The following is a 6411-nucleotide window of genomic DNA, read 5'->3' as shown; positions in this document are numbered from 1 at the left end:
TTATGTACCTTTGTTCATGGCAGGTGGTACAAGGTGTGGAACCTGGTCTTTTGCCACAGACTACTGAAACCCTGGAAACTACACTCAGGTGACAACTCCCTGGATTTTCATTGGCTGTATCTCCCATAATGTGGTTCATATATGTCTTAATAAAGGCATCTAAAGTTCTTCTTCCTGCTCATCAAATCCAATCAGCATAATCTTAATATAGTGAACCAGTGTTATGTTTTGTGGAATGTCAAGTCAATATCTCTGTAGACTATATTATGGCAGAGAAAAGAATAGACCTGGCCCCATGGTGCTGTGAAGGTATGTGGTGACCACTGATAGGTAAAAGCAACTTTCTGGTGGTCCTTGCAAGTTGATATGAAGAAAAAGGCATTAGCTGGGTCAGCAGCTATATACAAAGTTCCAGGGGCCATTTTGATTTGCTCCAGGAACATTTTAATTTTTTTTATATTTTATTATTTTTAAAAATATTTACTTATTTATTTGGTTGCTCTGGGTCTTAGTTGCAGCATGCAGGATCTTCCTTGTGGCATGTGGGATCTTTAGTTGCAGCATGTGGGTCTTTTTAGTTGTGGCATGTGAACTCTTAGTTGCTGCATGCATGCAGGATCTAGTTCCCTGACCAGGGATCGAACCCGGGCCCCCTGCATTGGGAGAACAGATCCATATAACCACTGGACCACCAGGGAAGTCCCTCCAGTAAAATTTTTAAATCTGACCTTGCAATCATAATTAGAGTCCCTGACTCAGTTAATAATAACCCACAGTCAATCTCCAAAATTCATTTGAGCTCTGCACAGGCCAAACTGGTGAGTTTAAATATGATAGATATCACCATCCCTGCTTCTTTCAAGTCTTGGACTGTGGCATTAATCCATAGAGTTCCCTGAGTGATGCTGTTTTTCTTCTGGTTTTCTGTTTTACTTCTTAGTAGGGAGGGGAAGTTGTAGGGTCTTTCATTTGTCAAGCTTACACACCAAAAAGGCAAGGCACAGGCTGGGTTATACCCACTGCTGAGGAGCCAATTCTAGACTGCAGCTAAGCAGTTTTATATTCTGCAACTCTATTCTGAGGGGTGGTGGTGGATGGGACAGGAAGCTTCATACCTCCTCAGAACCCAAGAGGCAGTGGCAGCCTTCAGGGAACATAGGAAAGTGAGTAAGAAATGGCCCAGAGCCGCTCTCACAGACCTTCCATCCTCTTGTGTTCCGGGTGGGGGGGGGGGGTCACAAGGTGTTCTGCCAAAAGTCAGATTACCTGTGATTCAAACCTTTGCCTGTGAGGCTTATGTTGTTATATGCAAGGTTGCCAGGGTGCCCAGGTGGAGTCATTCCCCTACATGTCCACACCCTTTGGCCTTTTACCTATTCAACCAAGAATTCTTGGTAGCAAAGGCCATCCCATCACATGCTCTAAGTAACTGATAATGGACAATCACATTGTCCTGGACTTTCTGCTGGCCATTTACTGTGGTGTGTGTGTGTGGTTGCCAACACCTCATGCTGCACCTGGGTTTACGACATAGTTAACTGACTTGGCCCAGATGGAGAGTCATACTAGCATAGACCCTCTTGTCCAGTGTTGCCCAAGACATGAAACAGATTCGGTCTAAGTCTCTATCAGTGCACTTATGCTATAGAATTTAGAAGAATCAGTAGTCAATGAGAAATGTACAAAAATGTCTAACAATAATATCAGTGTCCACAAAGTCAATTTTGTTCTGTTGTTTCAAGTGGAGGCTATTCCTTTCTGATATCAGTGGCTATTGGGAGGTTTCTGATGAAGATTCAATGCTGGCCAGCATATTGGAGGGTGGCGGTGGCAGTCTGGGTTAAATTGGCCAAATTCCCTGCAGACAAATAGCTCAGAGTGAGATTAGGTACCTCCCTTTACCCCTGACATCCCAGGCTCTAAAGTGTTTTCTTCCCATCAGCCAGGGTCCTTCCACAGCCAGATAATCAGAATGATCGGTTCCTGCCCCTGTCACTCCATCATGTTTGAAGAATCCTTCCCGTGTCTTACCCACACCATAAACTCAGATTCATCCTAATGTGGCTCAGCAGTATATATACTTTGTACTACTCTTGAAAATTTCTCTCACCCCCTGATGTGTGGTCGCAACAGGACCACCTTAGGAGTTGTGGTGGAATATGAAAACCTCATATTCCTGATCATTATCATAGGCACAATTGCCTCAATTCAACAAATATAGCCAGATGGCAAAAGAAACACCAGATAAGAGTCACCCACCCTCCGTTCTTTTTTGCTACTCTGAAACTCCAGTAGCCCAGTTTCCCAAGAGGTAAGCATGGGAGGTACAGAAAGAAGGGTTAATTATGCAGTATGGGAATCTTACAAGCAGTCTAGGTCTCCTCCATCCCCCAGCATGACCAACATTCTATTTAAATAGGTGGTACTATTTCTAGGAATTGCTACTTTTAGACCTCAAAGTGTCTTTATGAAGAGTATGCTCCACTGGGAGCTGAGCCTACTTTGTCAGTTATCTTGGTCAGTTTTTCCTTTCAGAGGGGCCCATTCCATCCTTTAAGGGCACCTGCTACCTGGCAGTACGGGTTTGACAAGCTTGTGTATTCCAGTGATGTTCATCATCGAAAGATCCTTTCTCTTTGGCATCCACATGGGTCACAGAGGGTTTGGGTCTTGTGCAATGTGCTGCCATAAGGTTTGTCCCCATAGAAAATGAGAAAATGAAACTTTTTCATCCAGTTGTCCCACCACAGTGACTGCCTCAGTTGCCTCAGAGTCAGTGAAAATATAATAAGGTGCACTTGGGCTGGGGGTGGGGGGTTGTTTCCAGGCAAGCATTACAGTCTACAGCTCCCTCCAACTGAGCAGAGTTCCCTTTACCATGCACAGTTTTAAGCAGTTTTATTTGGGTATACCCCATCATCCTTTAATTAGCTAGTCTGTCTGTGAACCAGGCCCAGGTAGCCTCAGGAAACTGGGTGTAACAAAGCCTGGAAGAAGCTGGAGTGGCTGGCACAGACCCTCCATCTAAGATAGCCGTGTTTGGCCAATGTGGGCACTTTTTCATGTACCTGTCAGATGTCATTAATGCCTGGTTTAATTTCCTGGATATACCATTTCCATTAGTAATGGAGGCTTGTTTGGCAATACCCACTTTGTTGGTGTTCTTATTTCTGACCCATCTCAGGATAGGGATGTCAGTGTGTAGTACCACCTGCTGTTACTTTTTTAGCTTTTCAGTATCCACTAGAACCCAATAACAAGCACTGACAGTCTCTCAAATGGAGTATACCAGGTGGCAGTGTCAGGCACAGGTACTGCAAAGTGACATTCTCAAGTTGTTAAAAACATCATTCTCGGGAATTCCCTTGCGATCCAGTGGTTAGGACTCCGGTTTCACAGCTGGGGCCCGGGTTCGATCCCCGTTTGGGAAACTAAGATCCCACGAGCCAGGCAGCATGGCCAAAAAAACAAAACAAACAAGAAAAAACCATAATTCTCTGCACCAGTGCTGGGTTGAGGGCTCCTGGGCTCCCCCACTTGTGAGTGGGCAGCCATCAGTCATGGAGTCCGGCGCCTGTGATATGGGTTTAAAAAAATCCATCTTGAAGAAGAAAGATCTTAAGCAATATAAATTCAGAAGCTCATGAAAAGAGGCCTCCAATCCTAACGTCTTCAAAACGAGATATATCACCTCATATTGCAAATGTTGGCGAAATGAAGCATTACTTGTGTGGCTGCTGTGAGCTTTCAACAATGTAGCAGCCACATTTCCCATTCGGAAAGTCCTCTTTCCAGTGACAGCTATATGGAATCAAAACCCGGGATGCAGTATTTCACTTGAGGAGGGATGGATTTCGAAACTTGTATCCCAGAATCCTTCTCCCATTAATGCAGAAGACAGCTATGCTGACACTTACGTTTTGCCTCTATGAGGATTTATCTTGCCTTCCCGGTAAGCCTATCAGTTCCCCGGAGTTTGCAATCCTGAGCCCAGCAGCAGTACTTGGGGGGTCAACAGAAGAAATTTTCACTCCATTGGAAAGAGTTCAAATATTGCTTCAAGACCACAAGCATCACGACAAATTTACAAAAACCTACCAGGCTTTCAAGGCACTGAAATGCCATGGAATTAGTATTTATCGAGGTTTGGTGCCCATTCTTTTCTGTAACGGATTCAACAATGTCTTTTCTTTCTGTTTTTTGGCCTTTGAGGTCCCATTAAGGAGCATCCGTCTCCACTGTAGGTATCATGGAGGTGGGTGGTATGTCCTTCTAGCCCTCTCGGCCGGTGACAAGAGGGAACAAGACAGAGGTTTTCTAATGTCTGAACGATGTTCTCGGGAAGTGAAGCTGGGTTGGGGGGTTGGGTGGGAGGCCGACGGCTGCGTCCACACGGGCCTCCAGGCAGGCGTTGTGGGCCGGTGTCCGAGTCTTGGGGCAGCGTGGCTGAGGTTGAAGGACCGCGTGTGTCTGTCCAACAAGGCTGCCACCATCTCGGGAGCCTGAGGGCCTTGAAGGCCGAGATTCCTTTCCCTGCCCAGGCTCGCCGCTGGGAGTGAGCAACTCAGAGAACTGGATGGCAGACCCGCCGCAAGGTACTGGAGACGGGAGCAGCATCCCCCCAACTCCCCCCCGTCACCAGTGCTGCAGACTAGTGAAGGGCTGCCAGCGTGTGATCATCAACAGCTGAGTATGGGACAGGCACATTGGCCTGCTAGGAGGTATTTTGGGGGGGGGGGGCGGCGGGTTGGGACATTTTTTTGTTTGTTTTTGAAGTCTATTTATTGAGTAAAAATGAAATCATTGTCAGACAGTAAATTCAGTTTGGTTCAAATTTGGCTAATGTTCATTTGCAGCAGAGATGAATGGAGGTGAAGAGAAGACACAGTGACGCTGGCAAGGGGACACCGAACAAAACCATTTTCTGCTGATTATAAAAGCAGGCATCATGCAGCCAGCGTGAGTCACCTAGCAAAGGGGGACATGACGTTTAATAAGCAGGGATAAAACCAAAGTAATTAATAACTTTCAAGAAAAGAGAGGCCAGAGCTTTTAGAGGACAAGATGCAGAAGGGGCTCGTTGGAGAACAGTGTTGGGTGCAGAGCTGCCAGCTCACTTGGGGAACACAGTGATCACATCATCGGATCCCTCAGGTGGAGTGACCCACTCCCAGGCATGCTTTTCACAGTAGATCTGTTCCTCCACAAAGAAATGGTCTTTCTGTTTCAGGTTGGTGCCACAGTCGGTGCACACATAACACTCAGGGTGGTGGGGAAGGTCCCGCAGCTTCAAAAAACACGCCGGCAATGCCAATGCCACATTTATCACACATGAGCAACTTCTGGGTATTTCCAATTCATGCAGCCACTTTGGTGACTGGAGCCTTAACACTTCTGAATCCTGATGGCTTGTTGGGATCCCCTTTCTCCTCAGACTCCAAGATTTCCTGCAAAACCAGGAATGAAGAGAACTGTTTCAGAGCCTCATTTAACTCCTGTTTCTCTGAAGAAGACTTCAGAATCTTTGTCAATGACAAGTCTGCTTGGAAGCTGAGAATGGTCTAAGGCTCTGCCATTCATCTCCTGCCCACTGGCTGCTTTCTTTGACTCCAAGGCATAGTTGAAGTTGGAGATGTTTTCAGAAGAGTAGAAGTCAGCTGGGTTGTTGTACTGGTTTGTGATGACCCTGGGGGTAGAACTGGAGGCAGGTGAGATGGTAAAGGGCATGGAAATTTTGTTGTGGGCGCTTCTTATATGTAGGACCTCTTGGGGTTCAGAGACTAAATTCATCTTATATGAGTGATGTTTCCCTTCCTCTGTCACCAGAGGAGACCATATTTTCTTTCAGATCTGGCTACTATGAGAGTCACATTGTCTGTGCAGCCCTTGATTTTGTTCTGAGCTTCCAAGTGCATCATATTGCTGGTATTTTCCCCATCAATGGCTGTGATTACACACAGAATTAGCTATAGCAGCCTTGCTTCTGGGAGTGACCCAGGAACTAGTGAGAGGCTGCTTGAAATCCTTGCCCCCCACAAGGCAGAAGCTCCAGGGTCCCTGGCCATGAGGATTATTTGCAGGGTGGTCATAGCAAGGCGATGATGGGTGGCAACCCGAGGGGACAGATGGGGCAGGACACAGAGTGATGCACTGTGCTCCCCGGCAGCTGTTCTGCTAGGAGGTTTTGAATGCTGAAGAATGGCGATCAGCAGTGCAGAGTTTTAAATCTAGCGACAGCAACAGTAAACCAGCCAGCCCAAGAAGAGGTTATGCTGCAGCAGGAGCAGAATAAAATAAAACAAAAAAGATGAAAAAGTACACCTACATGTTCCTAGATGGAATTATATAACAAACATAATCGTATCAGTGTGGTAGATTGAGTTACAGCCTCCATTTATGACTTCCTTCTGT

General features: G+C 46.2%; 2 pseudogenes across 2 annotated transcripts; one reads left to right on the top strand and one right to left on the bottom strand.

Annotated features, from left to right (window-relative positions):
• The first annotated feature begins 2225 nt into the window (after nucleotides 1–2225).
• LOC307198462 (mitochondrial nicotinamide adenine dinucleotide transporter SLC25A51-like) lies at nucleotides 2226–4506 on the top strand (annotated as a pseudogene). The gene is made up of 2 exons: nucleotides 2226–2311; nucleotides 3609–4506. The product of its transcript is annotated as a mitochondrial nicotinamide adenine dinucleotide transporter SLC25A51-like (transcript).
• A 607-nt stretch (nucleotides 4507–5113) lies between these two features.
• LOC307198948 (PDZ and LIM domain protein 1-like) lies at nucleotides 5114–6089 on the bottom strand (annotated as a pseudogene). Its single transcript has one exon. The product of its transcript is annotated as a PDZ and LIM domain protein 1-like (transcript).
• Between the last annotated feature and the right edge of the window lie 322 nt (nucleotides 6090–6411).

The sequence above is a fragment of the Stenella coeruleoalba genome, assembly GCF_951394435.1.
Source record: "Stenella coeruleoalba genome assembly, chromosome: 15".
Lineage (NCBI taxonomy): Eukaryota > Metazoa > Chordata > Mammalia > Artiodactyla > Delphinidae > Stenella > Stenella coeruleoalba.
The sequence above is the reverse complement of the archived record's forward strand: the minus strand, read 5'-3'. Positions and strand labels throughout refer to the sequence as shown.